Source organism: Eptesicus fuscus, chromosome 11, assembly GCF_027574615.1.
Source record: "Eptesicus fuscus isolate TK198812 chromosome 11, DD_ASM_mEF_20220401, whole genome shotgun sequence".
Lineage (NCBI taxonomy): Eukaryota > Metazoa > Chordata > Mammalia > Chiroptera > Vespertilionidae > Eptesicus > Eptesicus fuscus.
The window spans coordinates 64,695,776-64,714,839 of record NC_072483.1 but is presented as its reverse complement, the minus strand read 5'-3'; the positions used below and the strand labels follow the sequence as shown (position 1 = coordinate 64,714,839).

Below are 19,064 nucleotides of genomic sequence, written 5' to 3'. Positions count from 1 at the left end.
TTCCTAAGCCCCTTATTGAGATGGATGAAAAAGATGTCAGAGGAGGAAGACACCTGGCCTTAGGCAGGCTTGCAGAGTAGCTTCACCTTGGTGGGGCCCTGGCATAAATTCTGGTTTTCATTTTGTGGATCCAAGTGCTCAATAGAGCCAGAATGGATTAGCCTCAGGGGGACCGACTTGTGTGTGCCCAACTCAGGAGAGATTTACAAAGTAGAACTCAATTAACTATCTTACAATGGGAGATACAGCTCTCTAATGATGGTGATTTGTGCTTTGCATGGATACATCTCTCAAGATGTTCGAACAAGAGGAAGGAGGTTGGATGGAGCTGGGAGGGGGTGATGCTAAGTCAGGGAGGACTCTGGTTTTGTTTTATTTTTTAGGATGAGAATTAAGGGGGTGCATAAGAACTGAGAATAAGGAGCAAAAGAAGCAGAGACAGAGGGAGGAGAGAGGATGACTAGTCTTGGAGGTGGTGGGACCAGAGAGTTGATCTTGATCAGGGGGAGAAACCTATCCTCCTCTGAGACTGGAGAAAGTAGAGGTGGATGGAGATAAGATTGTGAGTAGAGGGTGGAAAGTTACACCTACTGGTCTAATTTTTTTGGTGAAGTAGGATGTTTAGGTCATTGGCTGAGAATGAGGAGGATGGTGGTTATGAAAAGGCCTCAATGTTCAGGATAATGGAAGAGACTGTTGCCTACTACATATGGAAATGATTGTTGGGCAGTTCCAAATGGAGCTGAGTCCTGCAGCGCACCATTGCAAGGCCACAGGTAGTGGAGCACCAAGCACAGAGCGGCAGGAGCACTCTGCCCCAAAAGCAAGCAATTAGGTGGAGTATCATCCATAGAGAACTTTAAAACAACAATTGACTCGAAGTTGCTCTGCTTTTTTGTGTTCAATATGTGCCAGCAGTGCCCTAGTGGTTTGGCTCAGTGGATAGAGCATTGGACTGAAGGGTCCCAGGTTCCGGTCAAGGGCACATGCCCAGGTTGCAGGCTCGATCCCCAGTAGGGGGCGTGTGGAAGGCAGCAGGTCAATGATTCTCTATCATCATTGATGTTTCTATCTCTCTCTCCCTCTTCCTTCCTCTCTGAAATAAATAAAAATATATTTTTAAAAATATGTGCCAGCAATTCTAGACAATGTCACTAATAAAATACTCCTCTCCAAAAAAAAAAAAAATCTTTTGCTGGTCAAAGTTCCAAACAGTTATGTTTCAATGTTATACATCTGTAAGCTTCAAATTAGGATGCTTTATTATTCATCCTTTCTTAAACATTGTATTCTACACGGAAATTATTTCAGGGAACCGCTGGTTATGCAGTTGAGCCCTGGCACAGGTGTGGCCCAGCTACACACACTTGTTTTGAGAGTAAATTCCTAAGAGTGCAGAGTTGTTGGAGCTCACCTCGGCTCAATCCGGGTCTGCGGTCCCTGCATTGCCACATGTCACTGCAGGACATTTGAGTGAACTGTAACAGCAGTTACTGTGGAGACGAAGACCAGAACTTAAGTTACTTCACCCTTCTGCTGCTCTATATGCCCACCTGGAGATTTTATTTTTGTTTAAAATTTAAAATAGCAAAACAGAGTACAAGAGCGAGAGGTGAAAAACTTTGTTTTGGAAAGTAAAATTTGGAGTCAATACATGAAATGGTTTGCTCAATTTTAATAATGTCTTGTAAGCGAAAATCTATTCTTTTTTAGCAATTAATTTATAACAGAACAAATAAAATCATAATTATTACAGACCATTACAAATGATTATTGCTGAAAAATCATTTTGTGCCAATGAAGGATGATGATATAAAAATGATCTCAAATACACTGGGAACACGTCCAACTGTGGAAATGTCCCAGGTGTGTACTGACGTGGATGGGGAGGACAGAAAACCAGACTCAGTGAATTGCAGAGCCTCTTTCTGTATGCTCCTAATCACCCCTAAGAATTGTTTTCACCTTTTTAAAGGTCACATGACCTGCAAAATCTAAAATACTTACTTTCCGACCCTTTATAGCAGGGGTGGGGAACGTCCAGTCCTCGGATGGTATAAGGCTTGCAAAATCATTTGGTCTGGCCTTGCCACGGCAACCGCAGGCAGGACTCAAAATTCAATAAATCTAGGAGCTTTTTTCATAGCAGCATAAACTTGTATTAAGTGGATTATATTAAGTGAATGATGTTATAAATATCCAAATGGCCTTTGACAGAAAAAGGTCCCCCACCCATGCTTTGCAGGGAGTTTGCTGATCCATGCACTATAGCATTGGTTCTGGTTAAGAGTTTGTCAGGGAGACATGGGCTCCAGGAAACCAGAATGCCTGTGGAAGAGCAATGTCATGGATCTGTCTTGGGGCTCATCTTGATTTTTCCTGTCTCTCATACCTCATTCTTGTTACTGTTTTTATCTTTTAAATGATTCTATCTCTTAAATAGCTGTCCAGTTCTCAATTGCCACACTTCCTGCTCTCGGCCAGGGTCCTTTCCACTTCTCCATTATCCAGACTGCTGTCTTGCCATATAATTTCCCCATCTCATCAAAGTATCTTTAGGATCAAGTCTCTCCCCCAACCCCCCCACAAGGCTGCCAGGTTCTCCTCCTGCACATCTGCCCACCCCCAACCTGGCCTGGTCCCTCCTCCTATCCCCTGACCTTAGCACTTCGTTGTCCAGCCCTGTGAAGCACCTGCAGCTCCCCACACTTGGCACAGTCTCTCTCTCTCTCTCTCTTTTTTAAAAATATTTTTATTGAGTTCAGACAGGAATGGAGAGGGAGAGAGATAGAAACATCGATGATGAGAGAGAATCATTGATTGGATGCCTCCTGCCCACCCCCTACTGGGGATCAAGCCCACAACCCAGGCATGTGCCCTGACCCAGAATTGAACCCGGGACCCTTCAGTTCCCAAGCCGATGCTCTATCCACTAAGCCAAACTGGCTAGGGTGGCACAGTCTCTTTTAAGCTTTTGTGTGTGACTTTCTCTTCTTCCCTGTTTCGGGAACATACTTCTTTCCTTCTAACCTCCTGGTCCTCTTCTGCTCATGCTTCAAAATTCAACTAAATTATAACAGTGAACCCAGAAATAGTAAGAAAAAATCCTCCGCAAACATGTCAAATATCCAATATTAGACAGTGTAGGTGTTAAATAAATCAGTCATGGTATAGCTGTGCAAAGCAAGTCCACCATTGAAAATCAAATCACACTGAACTCTGAAGACATAGAAAGTGTGAATTATACATAGGGGCTACAAAATGGGACACATGTTATGATCCCTTTGTTGTTAAAAATATGGATCTATAGGAAAGAAGACTAGAGTGAAACAAAGAAAAATTATGGTCATTAATTTTTGGATGACAGTCTTACAAATAATTTTGCTCTTTTTAAAAAAATCTCATTGGTAAAAAAAAACAATACTAAGTAAACACACATTAACTTTGTAAGAAACTAAAGGTCCCTTTATCTTTTAAAAACCATCTGGATCAGCCGAAACCGGTTTGGCTCAGTGGATAGAGCGTCGGCCTGCGGACTGAAAGGTCCCGGTTTCGATTCCGGTCAAGGGCATGTACCTTGGTTGCGGGCACATCCCCGGTAGGGGTTGTGCAAGAGGCAGCTGATCGATGTTTCTCTATCATCGATGTTTCTAACTTTCTATCCCTCTCTCTTCCTCTCTGTAAAAAATCAATAAAATATAAAAAAAACAAAAACAAAACAAACAAACAAAAAAAACATCTGGATCAGCTTCTTACCTCCATAGATTAGTGACTAAATGGTAAAAGAGGGGGGAAACAAAAGAAAGACAATTAATCCAAGAGCCACTTGCCTTGGGAAGTCCAGTCTGTGGTGGACTCTGGGCTTGTGTGTATGTCTGCTACCACCCTCCTCTCCCGCAAGGAGAGAATAGCCTGCGTAAGGATAGAAAGGGATGGGGCAGCCCTTTCCATCTAGAACTCAGAGCCCAGGAAATTGCTGCACTGTCAGAAGGCCAAGAGGATGAACCTAGAAAGGGCCCTGAGGGTGTTTGGTGGTTGTCCTCCCTCAGTCCCTGCTAGCTGTATGCAGAATCCCAAGGGGCCAGAAAGAGCAGTTGGACAACAGGTGTGACTGGTCTATCCTAATATATAAAAAGCCAGGGGCCGTCATGACTGAAACAACCGGACAGAGGACCAAACAGCAGGCTGCGTGGGGAGACCAGGCCAGCAGGGGGGCTAGTGAGGGACGACCAAACGACTGAACAGCAGGCTGCATGGGGCAAACAGGCCGGCAGAGGATTTAGTGAGGGATGACCAAATGACTGAACAGCAGGCTGAGTGGGGAGACCAGGCTGGCAGGGGGGTTAGTGAGGGATGACCAAACGACTGAACAGCAGGCTGCGTGGGGCGACCAGGCCAGCAGAGGGGTTAGTGAGGGATGACCAAATGACTGAACAGCAGGCTGAGTGGGGAGACCAGGCCGGCAGGGGGGTTAGTGAGGGATGACCAAACGACTGAACAGCAGGCTGCGTGGGGCGACCAGGCTGGCGGGGGGAGGGGGGAATTGGAGATGACCAGGTCGGCGGGGGGGGGGGGGCAGTTGGGGGTGACCAGGCCGGCGGGGAGGTGGGGGGCGCAGTTAGGGGTGACCAGGTCACGGGGGCAGGGCAGTTCGGGGCGATCAGGCTGGCAGGCAGAGGCGGTTAGGAGTGATATGACTGGCAGGAGGAGGCACTTAGGGGCGATCAGGCAGGCAGGCAGGTAAGCAGTTAGGAGCCAGCAGTCCTGGATTGTGAGAGGGATGTCCGACTGCCGGTTTAGGCCTGATTGGGCCTAAACCAGCAGTCAGACATTCCCCGAGGGGTCCTGGATTGGAAAGGGTGCAGATTAAGCTGAGGGGACCCCTCCCCCCATGCATGAATTTCATGCACTGTGCCTCTAGTCTCTATATATAAAAGGCTAATATGCTAAGTGTTTGTCCGACTGGTAGCTATGATGTGCACTGACCACCAGGGGCAGACACTCAACGCAGGAGCTGCCGAGTTCTCAGGTGACACACCTCTAAACCAGAGAGGGGAGAGCCTGATTCCTCACAGGGCTGCGCGATTCCACCTTCAGCCGGCAATGGATTATGTTGTTGCTGGGGCACTGTCGGCCCCAAATCTGGGTTACTGCACACTTGCGTTTGTGTTCCACACCCTGTACGACAGCAACTTTGCAGAGTGCCCTTTCACACTCTGGGACTCTTCAGGGGAGAGCCAGTTCCACCTGATCCCTGCAGGCCAGGCCGAGGAACCCCACCTGCTGGAGGGACCCCCACTCACTCCACAGACGCCCTTCAAGCCATGGTGCCACCCCAGGTGCAGCTGGCTGGGGAGGGACCAAGGGAGGTTGGCTCCAGGGCGTGTCCAGTCTGTTTTGCCGAGTCCCACCCCGCCGGCCACCTTCTAATTAATTTCCTTTCAATGTGCACAAATCAGTGCACTGGGTCACTAGTTTAATAACATCATTACAGTCAGTGGGACAATGCTCAGCTGTTTCATAAGATAAAACAATACTACTTGGCATTTTCCTAAAGTCCATCTACATAAGAAACACTTTTGAAATAGTAATACAAAAGTTACGGTTTTTCAACCCATGAGTTGAAATAATCATTTTTTTTTCTTTTTAAATATATTTTTATTGGTTTAAGAGAGAGAGAGGGAAAAAGAGATAGAAACATCAATGATAAAAGAGAATCCTTGATTAGCTGCCCTCTACTGGGGATTGAGCCCAAAACCTAGGCATGTGCCCTTGACTGGAATCAAACCCGGGACCCTTCAGTCTGCAGGCTGTTGCTCTAACCACTGAGCCAAACCAGCTAGGGCAATAATCATTTTCTTAAGCAATGTTAAGAACTTCATAATCTTACTGAGTTACTTATTTTATGGGTGAAGAGATGCAGTTGTCATTGAACTGTTCTGGATATTTCCAGTTTTATTTGTCATAAGTAAAGATGTTGAATAGCATTTAATGGAACAGTTTTATTCAAAAGGCACAGCCTGCATGTAGACTTTAGTGTCAGATGGAGAGAGCTGCTGGAGGTGGGGGTGAGTAAATGAAGTTCTGTCAGGTCCTCAGGAGGTCCCTGAAGATCTACCAGAGCCATCTGTTTTTCACACCTAAGTCTCTCTAAAAGTAATTCCTGTTTTGATGAATCACAGTCAACTTATTGTCCAACCAGGTTCACTAAAAAACAAAAGTCAAGCCCTGGCCGGTGGCTCAGTTGGTTGGAATGCTGTCCCATACACCGAAAGGTTGTGGATTCACGCCTGGACAGGGCACATGCCCAGGTTGCAGGTTCCTTCCCCAGTGGGGTGCATGCAGGAGGCAGTGGATAGGTGTTCTGCTCTCATATGGATGTTTCTCTCTCCCTCTCCCTTCCTCTCTCTCTAAAATTAATTTTAAAAGTTCCCTTAAAAAAACAAACAAATAAAAAAGCCCAAAAGTCAACAGAAAATAAAATGTCAGTCTATTTCACCAGGTTTGCTTATAGCACATTAGCATTTCTATAACTATGAGTTAGAAAGAGTTGTTTGCATATTATGAGCCTCCTGTGCACCTGGAGAAAAAGGGAGAATTAGGAGAGGGGGGACCACTCTGCCCCAGGCTCCAAGTCTTTCTTCACCTTAAGGCCTTCAAGGCTCCCTCCACCCCTCCCCACGTTCTGACACACCTGTAAAATGACAACATGCATGTGGCACACGGGGGTAAATGGAGGCACGGAAACGTGGGTCTTCCACTGAGGGTCAATCTATAATAAATATATTACCCATCCTAAGCTCCCCTGTTGGAAGATCAGCCTATAACATCAGGACTCCACACTGAAGAAGGCGAAGGAAGTAAATGGCAAGATACTATTGGGACCAAAGGTCAACCTTCCATTCTCCCCACATGTGAGTTCATGGACGGTGAAAAAGAAATCATAAATGGGGGAAATGAAGTAACACATCAGAGATTAAAAAGGAATTAAATTTCCACAGCTCTGGTACCGGAGTACCTCTCATAAGCAAGTGGTTCATTTTTAATTTGGCTATTGTGATGATGTGAGCATGCGGTGAGCTCATTATAAATAAGCAGCACAGAGGAAAGTGCCAAGTTAAAATTAAAATGACAATGTTCTGCAAAGGTGGACAGAGCACGTTGGCAGCAAGGTTCTTTATTAGATCCCAGCTGAGGCGGAGGGTCCACCTGTAACTTGCTCTGTAGAAACTTTGCCTCTAGACCGGGATGCCCAGGAACTGTTGGGCCTTTAGACGGGCACGTGAGGCCAATGGGCTGAAGAGAAGGGAGCAACCAAGGCTGGCGCTGAGCTTGTGTGGAGGACGGCACAGGAGGACCCGGAGGGACCCCGGCTGGGGAAAATAGGCCGATAAATGCCTCCTGTGGGCCAGGGACTGCGCTGGGTGGCTTCTCCACCATGATCTTGTCCAGTTGGTATTAATGTCCCATTTCACAGATGAGGAAACTGAGGCTATTTGTCAAATGGAGGCAATGAAGTTTAGAGAGGTCAAACTAAACTAGCAGGTAGTGGAACCCAAACTGGAACCCAGGCCTGCCGGATTCCAAAGCTTATTTTACACCCCGCCCCCTTCTTGACTCTTCTCCCCCCCCCCCCCCCCCCCCTTCACTCTCACACTCACACTAAACCACAAAGAAGCCAGAGAAGGGGAAAAGGAATCTTTCTAATCGCCACTAATAACCCACACTCATCCCAGCTAAGAGGCTGAATCAACTTTTCCACGGAAAGAAAACGGCTTAACGGGTAAGCAGAGTTGAGCTCCTAAAACAACGTCTATGGCCTGGGCGGCATTTGGCTCCGAAATGGCCCTCCCGGGTCTCTCGCCTCATTTTAATCCCCCTTTTCCTCCCTGGGACCCTTGATCGGAACCGCTATGGGGGTGGGGAGGGGCCAGCATCTGCACGCCTTGAGCGGCACCCAGCCTCCGCGCCCCCTCCGAGCGCCCGAGCGCCGCCCCTGGCCCTCTTCGAGGTGCCCAGAGACCCCCCTCCGAGGTGCCCAGAGACCCCCCATCCCCTGGCGCGCTCGGAACCCGCCAGCTCCACCGGAAAGCCGCGCGGATCGCAGTCCCGGCAGGATGCGCACCCCCGAATGTCCCCTAGCCTCAGTCCCCGATCTCCCCTCTTCGCTTCGTGACTGGCGGTTCGAGTCCCAAACTGGAGGCTGTGAGAGAAGACGGGAAACGGGACCGGGCGCGGGGCAGAGCCGAGTGTAGGTTCCGAGGGGCGCCGTGTCCCTGGACGGTGCGCGCGGGACCGTGGCCACTGGGAGAGCGAGGCGCGCAGCCTCTTGCCCCGCCCTGGACCGGGGTTACCCCGCCGCGCAGGTGGCCTCGCCAGCAGCTCAGGACCCCCCCCACCCCAACCCCCCCAAGGCTGCCTGGGCGCGACCACCGCACTTCGAGTAGCCCTGCCCTCGACCGCCAGGCAGCCGTTCCCGACGCTGCCCAGGGTCTGCGCCGCCTCTTCCCGAGGATCTCCGGGGTGCCACCCACAGCCCCCAATTCCAAGATGCCCCCAGGGCCTCTCCATCTCCCGGGCCCGCGGCGCCGCGCGGCCTCGGGATACTCACCGCCCAGGACGCGCAGGGCTGCGGCCTCACTGGGCTCCCGGCCCGGATCCCTGGACTTGCTGTTTCCCTCGGAGCCCCCTGAACTGCTGGGCGTAGAGATTTGTTGCAGGGTCGCCTATCATCCTGGATTTGTGGGTGCCTGCGGCTCGGCGCTCCACCCGGCTCCGTGCGCTCGGTGTGGGGCTCCGGGCTCCTCTGTCGCTTGATGTCGGGCCAGGTGAGCGTCTGGTGAAGCTTTGAGCTCGAGACCTCGGTCTTTTAAAAGGGTTCGTTTGGAGGTAGCCCGAACCTAACCTGAGCTCCCTTCCAATCAGTGCAATTTCAAATCTCCAGGCTCGTTCATTCCTGTACCGGCTAATTCTGGTTTGGCAGAAAAAAATTGCAGCCTCCTCACGTGCACACTCTTGTGGCCGGTCGTAGATTATAGCTTTGGCTGAGGCTCGCTAATGCTCTGCACATTTTTTATTACTGAAGGCGAGGACCTGAAACCGAACCCAAGATGCAGGTGAGAACAGGAGTATCTTCCATTTCTCTGAGATAGGAGACCCGTAATGAAAAAGACGCCCACCCAACTCTGGGCCACAAAATATGGCAGTTTGTAGATGCAAGACTGGCAGTATTCTTGGCCAAAGAGGACTGAAAAATCCCTTACCCTTTGTCCCAAGCTGGGTCCCACGGCTCTCTGCTTTTTTCTCCAGTGTCTGACGGTTTGTTGTTCCTTACCTTCGTTCATGGGCACCAGACACAAATTTCATTTCCACGTATGACTCCCCTGTTCCCAACACAATGATTCGCCCATGCAAAAATTTTAATACCTGTGAGGTGAATGTGGGAATAAAGGAAGCCAGGGCTATTTTACTGTAGTAGTTTCCTATTGCTGGTGTAATAAATTATCACAAACTCAGTGGCTGAAAACAGCACAGATTTATTATCTTGCAGTTCTGGAGGTCAGAAGTCTGAAATAGGTTCTAGCTGGCTAACCTCACGGTGTTGGCAGGGTTGTGTTCCTCCTGGCAGCTCAAGGCAAAGAGCCACCAGCTCCTTGGCTCATGGCCACTTCCTCTGTCTTCAAAGCCAGCAATGTTACATCATTGTGTGCCTTTCCCCTATAGTCACACCACCTTCTGTCTCTCCTATTTTCCCTCTTCCACTTTGAAAGGCTCTTGGGATTACACTGGGCCTACCCACTGGTTATTGGGTTATTGGATAATCCAAATAATCTCCCTGCTTTAAGGTCAGCTGATTAGCGATCTTAATTCCACCGGTGACCTTAATTTCCCGTTGCCATGTAAGGTAACATACTCACAGGATGCAGGGATTAGGCTGTGGACATCTTTGAGAGACTGTTAATCTATCCACCCACAATTTCTTTCTTTCTTTCTTCCTTTCTTGTTTCTTCTTCTTCTTTTTTTGCAAAAAAGAGTAGTCACGTGCATTTCACATCACCACTTCTTATTTAAAATCTTGATTAAAAAATAATTGAGAACATTGAGAAATTGTGGCTAAGTGAGGACATTTTGATGAGACGATGGGCTTATGGGTCCAAATGTTTTACGTTTGCTCATCAGAACATGAGCAATTAGGTGCTTCGTGTTCTCTTGGGCTGTCCTCCAATACCATTCATTTCAGCAAGGCTTTTGACGGCAAGTCAAGATTGGGGTTCCTGGCAAACATCTCAAGTTCGGATGATTCATTTTGTTTTAAAAGAGGTGTGTAAGGCTTTTAAGTCTGTTTCCTCCCCCCAACCCCTCTGAAATCTAATAGATTTATTGAGGGATAATTGATATAGTATGAACTGCACATATTTAAATGTACAATTTGATGAGTTTTAGCATAAGTCTGTGGAAACATCACTTCAAATAACTCCAGAATTTTCCTTGTTCCCTTTGTAATTCAGTCCTTGCTCCTCCACACCCCCAGGCAACCTCTCATCTGCTATCTGCAAAGCTTTTACTCTGAAAGGTACTTCACATCTAAAATGCCTCTTAGGAGGCTTTTCTCCTCCCCAGCTTTACTGAGATGTAATTCACAAATGAAATTGCATACATTTGAAGTATACAATGTGATGATTTGATACACATATACATTGTGAAATGACTACCACAATCAGGTTGATTAACACATTCATCACTTCACATAGTTACCTTTTAAAAAATATATTTTTATTGATTTCAGAGAGGAAGGGAGAGGGAGAGAGAGATAGAAACATCAATGCTGAGAGGAATCATTAATCGGCTGTCTCTGGCACATCTCCCACAGGGGATCAAGCTCGAAACCCAGGTTATGTGCCCTGACTGAGAATTGAACCGGGGAACTCTTGATTCCTGGGCTAACACTTAATTGCTGAGCCACACTGGCCAGACTACCTTTTTTAGTGGTGAAAATGCTTAAGGCCTCCTCTCAGCAAATTTCAAGAATACAATACAGTATTGTTAACTATAGTTACCATGCTATACATTATATCCCCAGAACTTATAACTGGAAGTTTGAACCCTTTGACCTACATCTCTTCATTTCCCCTATCCCTCAGCCCCTGGCAACCACCATTGTATTCTCTGTTTTTATGAGTTTGACTTTTGTTTTTAGATTCTACATATGAGTGAGATCATGCAGTCTTCTCTGTCTAACTCATTTCACTTAACATAATGTCTTACAATTTCATCTATGCTGTCACAAAAGGCAGGATATTCTTCTTTTTTTTGGAGCTGAATAATATTCCATTGTATACAGATACCACATTTTCATTAGCCACAGATCCATTGACAGGCATTTAGTTGCTTCCTTATCTTGGTTTTGTAAATAATGCTGCAATAAACATGGACGTGCAAATGTATCTTCAAGATCCCGATTTTCCTTTCCTGTTAAAGGCTGTTCTGATAAATAATTTGTTTCATCTGTGCTACAACGCAAACAAGTCTTGAAAGCATAATGATAAGTAAAAGAGGTCAGTGTTATGACCACACAGTGCATGATTCCATTTATATGAGATGTCCAGAATAGGAACATCTATAGAGACAGAAGTAGATTGGTGGTTGCCTAGGGCTGAGGATGTTGGGCAGAAAATAGAGACTGCTAATGGGTATAGGGCTTGTTTCAGAGATGGAAATGCTGTAAAAGTGATTTTGGCAATGGGTTGTGCAAGCCTGTGAATATTCTAAAAACTATTGAATTGTAAAAATACAAACCAAAATCCAAATTTAAAATCTCCCCAAACTGATGAGTAGACCATATATGATCCAGTCCTGAGACTGGGTTATCATTTATAAGTGTAATGCTGAATCTACTTCTATGTGCCTGAAGTCCAAGATACAGTGAATCTTCCTTAAGCAATAATTTTCATGCAGTCATAGTTGTGTGGTTCCAGTTATACATTTGTATAATGCATACACACAGAAGAATCTACCTATTTTAAAGTTTATCAGCCTATCTGCTGCTTCGTGGTACCTGCATTTGTCTCGCTGCCCGGACATACCTGTCAGATAGGCAGGTTGCAACGGAGCTCTCATGTTGTTCTGAATCTCTGGGGCATGAGAACCTATGAGAAGGCCATTGCTTTTCGATAGGGGTAGTCTAAGCAAGTTCATGAGAGAAGTCCCAGCACTTCCGATTTGAATTTTCTTCCTGGTCTAGGACCTCCCCAGACTATCTCAAAGCACGAACAAAACTACTGCCCCTAGTAGTTTCAAACCTACATTTACCAGGAATTCAAATTCAAAGAACAGATCAAGGTGATTAGATACAAAGCAAACTCAGAGACGTGTTTCTGTCTTTACATTAGTCTTCAAGTTTTTTACATATTCCTTTCTGATAACCAGTATCCTTATGTAGTAGCATATGATTTCATAAGAGTAGAAGGTCTAAAAATGCCAGTTCTGTTACTAACTTGGAAATTAAACACTTTCTCACACATGGGTCTTAAAGAAGTAAGGTTTGGTTCATGGGGATTGTATTGTAGTTTTGTTGATGAATATTATACATTATTTGTTTAACTTTTATGAAATCAATAATGGTATTAGCAAATCATTAAAACGTTTTCCAGCAGCTATAGATTTTTCTACTTCTTTAAAAAATATTTTAATTGATTTCAGAGGGGAAGAGAGAGATAGAAATATTAATGATGAGAGAGAATCGTTGATCAGCTGCCTCCTGTATGCCTTACAGCGGAGATTGAGCCCGCGACCCGGGCATGTGCCCTGACTAGGAATCGAACTGTGACCTCCCGGTTAATAGGTCGATGCTCAACCACTGAGCCACACTGGCCAGACTAGATTTTTCTTCTTTTATTTAATACCCATTTATTTGAAAAGTTTCATGTAGCCCTAACTGGTTTGGCTCAGTGAATAGAGCATCGGCCTGCAGACTGAAGGGTCCCAGGTTCAATTCCAGTCAAGGGCATGTTCCTTGGTTGCGGGCACATCCTTAGTAGGGATGTGCAGGAGACAGCTGATCGATGTTTCTCTTTCATTGATATTTCTAACTCTCTATCCCTCTCCCTTCCTCTCTGTAAAAATCAATAAAATATATTTAAAAAAAAAGAAAAGAAAATTTTCATGTAGATCAAATATTATTTTAAATGCTCTCTCTTAGGTTATTCAGTAATGCCTGGTGAATCTTTCTGAGTCTACAAGAATCCTCATGTACTGATATATTTATATACCAAATGTATGTTTTATAGGTTAGGACTTAAATGTTATTATTTCTCTTAAACTAGTATTTTTAACATATTTTGAGTGTCAAAAAATGGATCAGTGGCATTAAACATCCATGCTCAATACTCAAAAGTCAACTGCACATCATATGTTTTGAGAATGTCAATAATAAATAGGATAAATTTGGGACTCCATGAATATGGGTGCGAAATATTTAGCACTTCCTCTTGTTAAGTGTGACCACAGTGTGGCCTTCTTTGCAGTAACAAATGTTTCTAATGTAACCAGTTGAAGATATGAGATGTGGATGCTGCAAATCTAAGGGGAAAAAAAAGACTTTGGTTGGAGCACTTGAACCATTCTCTTCTTATGGGACAGGTTATATCTGGTAAAATTAATACAATGTAACCTTAACCAGTTTGGCTTAGTGGATAGAGCGTCAGCCTACGGACTAAAGGGTCCCAGGTTCGATTCCGGTCAAGGGCATGTACCTTGATTGTGGGTACATCCCCAGTAGGGGGTGTGCAGGAGGCAGCTGATTGGTGTTTCTCTCTCATTGATGTTTCTGACTCTCTATCCCTCTCCCTTCCTCTCTATAAAATAAATAAATAAAATATATTTTTAAAAAATTAATACAAGGTATTGTGGGATGATGTATAGTTTAAGGGAGACTCAGTAGACAGTTTCTTTCACTTTACACAGGAGGAAGGAGTTCTCTTTTCTATGATCATTTTTGGTGGATTTTGTATACTTCTACCCTGTACCTTTAAGCTGGACAGACAAATATAGGAAACCTATTAGCCAGAGCTCAATCAGAATTAGCTGCAGCTCTTCAGCCCTGTTATCACAGTGTTCTTGAACCTCTGCTTTGTCTTGCCCTTGACTTTGGACTTCCTCCATTCTGTTTGCTACCTCACTCCTATTGACTTGGCCTTGTGACTCAGGTCCCTAGTTTTTCTCTTCACCTTGATTGTAAATCTTCCAGCGCCAGGCTGTTTCTGTAACCTTGTTCACCAGGCCAGTTCCCAAGCTGGGCCTACCCTGGCTCCTTTGCAAGAGAATATCAGATTATTTCAATGTATTGTGAAGGCTGAGGTCAGCATTAGGAAACTATTAGGACTGTGTAACCAGTGATTATGAAAATCAAGGAGCTGGCCTCTTCCTGGTTGTGAAGCGGCAGAGCCTCTGTGACAGAGGCTGAGAACACACAGTGCTTAAGTGTTCAGGTTGTGAGGTCAGTCATATCTGAGCTAGAAGCACAGCTTCTCTCCTCTGCATCTGTGTGACCTGGGCATGAGCCCTGGCATGGGTCTGATGACAGTACTCATCAAAGGTTTATTGTGAGAATTAACTAAGATAATGCATAGGAAGCCCCATCTTGGCATGCAATGAGGGAACTTGTTTCTAAAGTAGCAGTAATGGTGTCATCCAAATCCATTCCACTTGGGAGCAAAAACTGCCTTACAGCAGAGCCCGTTTGAGAGGCAGCATACATTAGTGGTTGAAAGCATGCACCCTGGAACTTCGTGGCCTGGATTCAAATCTGAAGGTTCACCACTTATTTCACCTCTTAATGAGGTCACTAAGCATCTCTACATTTCAATGTCATCTTCTGTAAAATGGGAAGAAGAAAAAGGAGGAGGAAGAGGAGGAGAAAGAGGAGGCAAGGGTTATAAAGTAGGCTGAGAGGAGTGAGGGGAGGTTTGCTCTGTTCTTTTGTATATTTAGGATGGTCTTGACAAGTGGTAGAGTTGCTTTTCATTTCCACTTATGATAGGACATTTACTTTTAAAATAACACTTAAGTGAAATGCTGAGTTCCTATTAAGAAAATTATCAGTAAATAATTGTTCAGGAAGATGCTATGCAAATAACTGACATTTGTCTGGCACTTGTTACTTTTAGGGCCGTGTTAATGTTCAGCCTTGGCTGAACATTAGAATCACCTGGGGAGTTTTCAAAATTCCAGATGGTCAAACTATACTCCAGGCCAACTGCATCAGAACAATGTGCCAAGCAACTGCCCACCCCCACCCCACAGGGGATTTGTTTTCTGGAGAAATTGAACTACAGAGTGCTCACACTCAGCTATCAGGCAGGACAGAAGGTGTGAGCTGGAGGACTGAGTGAAGTCTGCTCATTGGACAGTGAGACCTTCCAGCACTTTTCACCTGTCCAAACACCATCAACCTGGCTTATAGTTCTCAAACAGGAGACTGGAAGATCCTTTCTTGAAGAAATCAACTGGGTCTAAGAAGAGTAATTTGAAAATAATGATATTTTGAGGATGCCCAATGAAAAAGTTGCCTTTCTACCCAATCATAACCAGCAAAACTTGCCCTTTGGCACACTCTTCCCTGCCCATGAGTTTCTAGTCAGCTTTCCAACAAAGGTCTATAGAAAGGAAGTCCAAATATATGCACATTAAGTTAATTGCATTCTAAGAAGTTGGTTACAACAGTGGAATTGAGGGATGGTCCAATCATGACTTAAGTAGGTCATACAGCAGTAGTAGCTGGCAGGTGGTACCACTCACCTGGCCCATCACTGGTTTCTGCTGGCTAAGAATCATCATTGGGCTGACAGTGAGCCTGGCACTGAGCTATCTCTGATGAGAAATGAGCTGCTTTTACAGGATTCATGCCCATGCTATGCAAGCATTCTTGCTCTCTGTAGAAATTGGTGTAGGAATGAACTCATGACCTAAATCATGCTAGTCACCCCTGTCCTAGCTCTTTGGCTGTAACTGTTGGGAAAGAGGCATTCTCTGCTGGACTTGTAAAGCTGGTAGGGCCCAAGCCTGAGACTGCCAGGGGGGTCTCTTGCTATCTCATGGAGCACAGGGGGTGCACTAGCTAAGGTTAAAGTTAGCACAAGAAGAGAGCCAAGAGTTGGAAAAGCAAGGAAATGATGCCTTCATTTAAGCAGTTGGGCCCAGCCATTCTTCCCAGAATCTTCCCATGCTTTTCTATTACACGAACCAAAATGTGCTCTCAAGCTAGTTTTAATTGAGATTCATCCCTTGCAAGTGTGAGGATCCTGAAATCACATATGGCCCATGTGCCTTGTATTATGATGGTGTCCATGGCTCTCATGCGTGATTGATTTTCAGTGGCCCCAGGCCCAGAGTGGCCTTCAGTAACGTACAGAGCATGCTTGAATAAGGCGTAATCCTTGCTGTTGGGTGTGTCAGAAGGTCCCTCTCTGTTCCCAGGGACCTTGGAGAACATCTTCTGGTTTGCTGCTCTTGTCCTCTCTACTTCTGTCTCTGGAAATCAGACCTTCTCTAGTTGCTGACAACAAAACAATTACTGTGGGAAAACATCTTTTCACGTGTTCAGTCCAGAACCAAGGCTCATCCACTTCTTTTTCCAGAAAAGCTCCACTTCAGGGATTAAAAGGGTGTGCCTGTCTTGAAGTTTGCCTCTGGGCATTTTAAACAGCAGCAGTGAGAAGCACAGAGAGGATGAGATTTGCAGGGAGACATTTCTTGAACTGGGTAGAGCAGAAGAAAGTCTCAGTATGACTGCCTGAGGTTCAGAATTTAAATGACATGTATGAGCAGGAACAGTGCAGAGCAAAGTTGTCAAGGAAATTAAGAATCTTTGGAGTGCAACTCACTCTGAATGCTGTGGCCCACCTTTCCATTCCTGCTGTTCCTCTCCAGGTTATGCCTCACTCATTAAGTCGCAGAGGTCAATTTGTCCTCTAATTGTGTCCAACTGGCTCTCTTATACCATTTACCTTAGACTATTGGACATTATGTTCCTCATCCTCTGGCCAAACTGCCACCTCCTGAGTCCACAGTGTCTTCATTACCATAATTCATTTCAGAAGTAAGTTTCAGATCATGTTACACCTCTGTGGAATCAAGTCTTCCACTTGAGGCACCCACACCCCATTTCCTCCTCCTCTCCCAACCTCAGCCCCCATCATATAGTCCGTGGGACTCTGCATGTCCTGGGCTCCAGCCAGATGGAATCCTCCTTCCCTTAATCACCCCAGTCTCTGCATAGGGTCTTACAGTTTTCTACCTGTGTGCCTTTTGTCATATAATTCCCTTCGCCTGAGATGTCCTTCTCTCCTTTCTATACTTCAAGGGCACCTTGACTTTATTCTGTCACTCAGCAAAGATGTTCTTGATAACCCTTGAACTAATCTGTCGACAAAAGATGTAAGAACATCCAAACATATAGAGAATTTTTATAAGAACTTATTTGAACCAAATTGAAGATAATTGCCAGGGAGCAATATCTCAAATATATCAGACAATAATAGTTTTGCAGCTTCTTTTATGCCCTTGTAAGGTTCATGTTGGGGGAGGGGAGGCAGGGGACAAGTAGACTAGTAAACAGATGACCTAACTTCAGATAGTGATGAAAGCAGAGAACTGATAAGTGAAAACACAACAAGATGGGACTTGGAGGCTTTGAGATATATTTTGATCACTCTTCAATGATACAAGTTATAGATGTCTTGCCTATTTTCAAGGGTAAAAAACATTTTGCAAAGATGAATAGATGAATGAACAATGAGTTATGACATTTTCCCAAGGGCTATGTTTATTTTATTTTAAATTTAATAAATCTTTATTGTTCAGATTATTACAATTGTTTCTCTTTTTTTCCCCCCATAGCTTCCCTCCACCCAGATCCCACCCCACCCTCTGCCCTTACTCCCCACCCCCACTGTCCTCATCCATAGGTGTACGATTTTTGTTCAGTCTCTTCCCCCAGCCCCCACACCCCTTTCCCCTCAAGAGTTGTCAGTCCACCCCCTTTCTATGCCCCTGATTCTATTATATTCACCAGTTTATTCTGTTCATCAGATTTTTTATTCACTTGATTTTTATTATTTATTTATTTATTTATTTATTTTAATTACTTTATTGATTAAGGTATCACATATTTGTCATCAACACCCCCCCCCATTCACTTGATTTTTAGATTCACTTGTTGATAGATATGTATTTGTTGTTCATAATTTTTATCTTTACCTTTTTCTTCTTCTTCCGCTTCTTAAAGAATACCTTTCAGCATTTCATATAATACTGCTTTGGTGATGAACTCCTTTAGCTTTTTCTTATCTGTGAAGCTCTTTATCTGACCTCCAATTCTGAATGATAGCTTTGCTGGGTAGAGTAATCTTGGTTGTAGGTTCTTGCTATTCATCACTTTGAATATTTCTTGCCACTCCTGTCTGGCCTGCATAGTTTCTGTTGAGAAATCAGCTGACTATCGTATGGTTACTCTCTTGTAGGTAACTAACTGTTTTTCTCTTTTAATATTCTCTCTTTGTCTTTTGCACTTGGGATTTTTATTATGATGTGTCTTGGTGTGGTCCTCTTTAGATTCCTTTTGTTTGGGGTTCTGTGCACTTCTTGGACTTGTAAGTCTATTTCTTTCACCAGGTGGGGGAAGTTTTCAGTCATTATTTCTTCAAATAGGTTTTCAGTATCTTGCTCTCTCTCTTCTTCTGGCACCCCCATAATTTGGGTGTTGGTATGCTTGAAGTTGTCCCAGAGGCTCCTTACACTATCTTCAACTTTTTGGATTCTTTTTTCTTTTCCAGTGGAGTGTTTTTTTGCTTCTTTGTATTTCAAATCTTTGACTTGATTCTTGTGATCCTCTAGTCTGCTGTTAGATCTCTGTATAATATTTTTTATTTCAGTCAGTGTATGTTTAATTTCTAGTTGGTCCTTTTTCATATCCTCGAGGTTCTCACTAAATTTATCAGCCTTTTCTAGAAAATTCTTGAAAAACGTTATAACCGTGGTTTTGAACTCTATATCTAGTCATTTGCTTT

The 19,064-nt window shown here is 44.7% G+C and overlaps 1 protein-coding gene across 1 annotated transcript in view; it reads right to left on the bottom strand.

Annotated features, from left to right (window-relative positions):
* The window catches only part of SLC16A14 (solute carrier family 16 member 14), a 28,842-nt gene extending 19,903 nt beyond the window's left edge, over positions 1 to 8,939 (bottom strand). The window contains exon 1 of the mRNA XM_028150784.2: positions 8,612 to 8,939. The gene's annotated coding sequence lies outside the window, so the exon portion shown is untranslated. The remainder of the gene's footprint in view (positions 1 to 8,611) is intronic.
* Between the last annotated feature and the right edge of the window lie 10,125 nt (positions 8,940 to 19,064).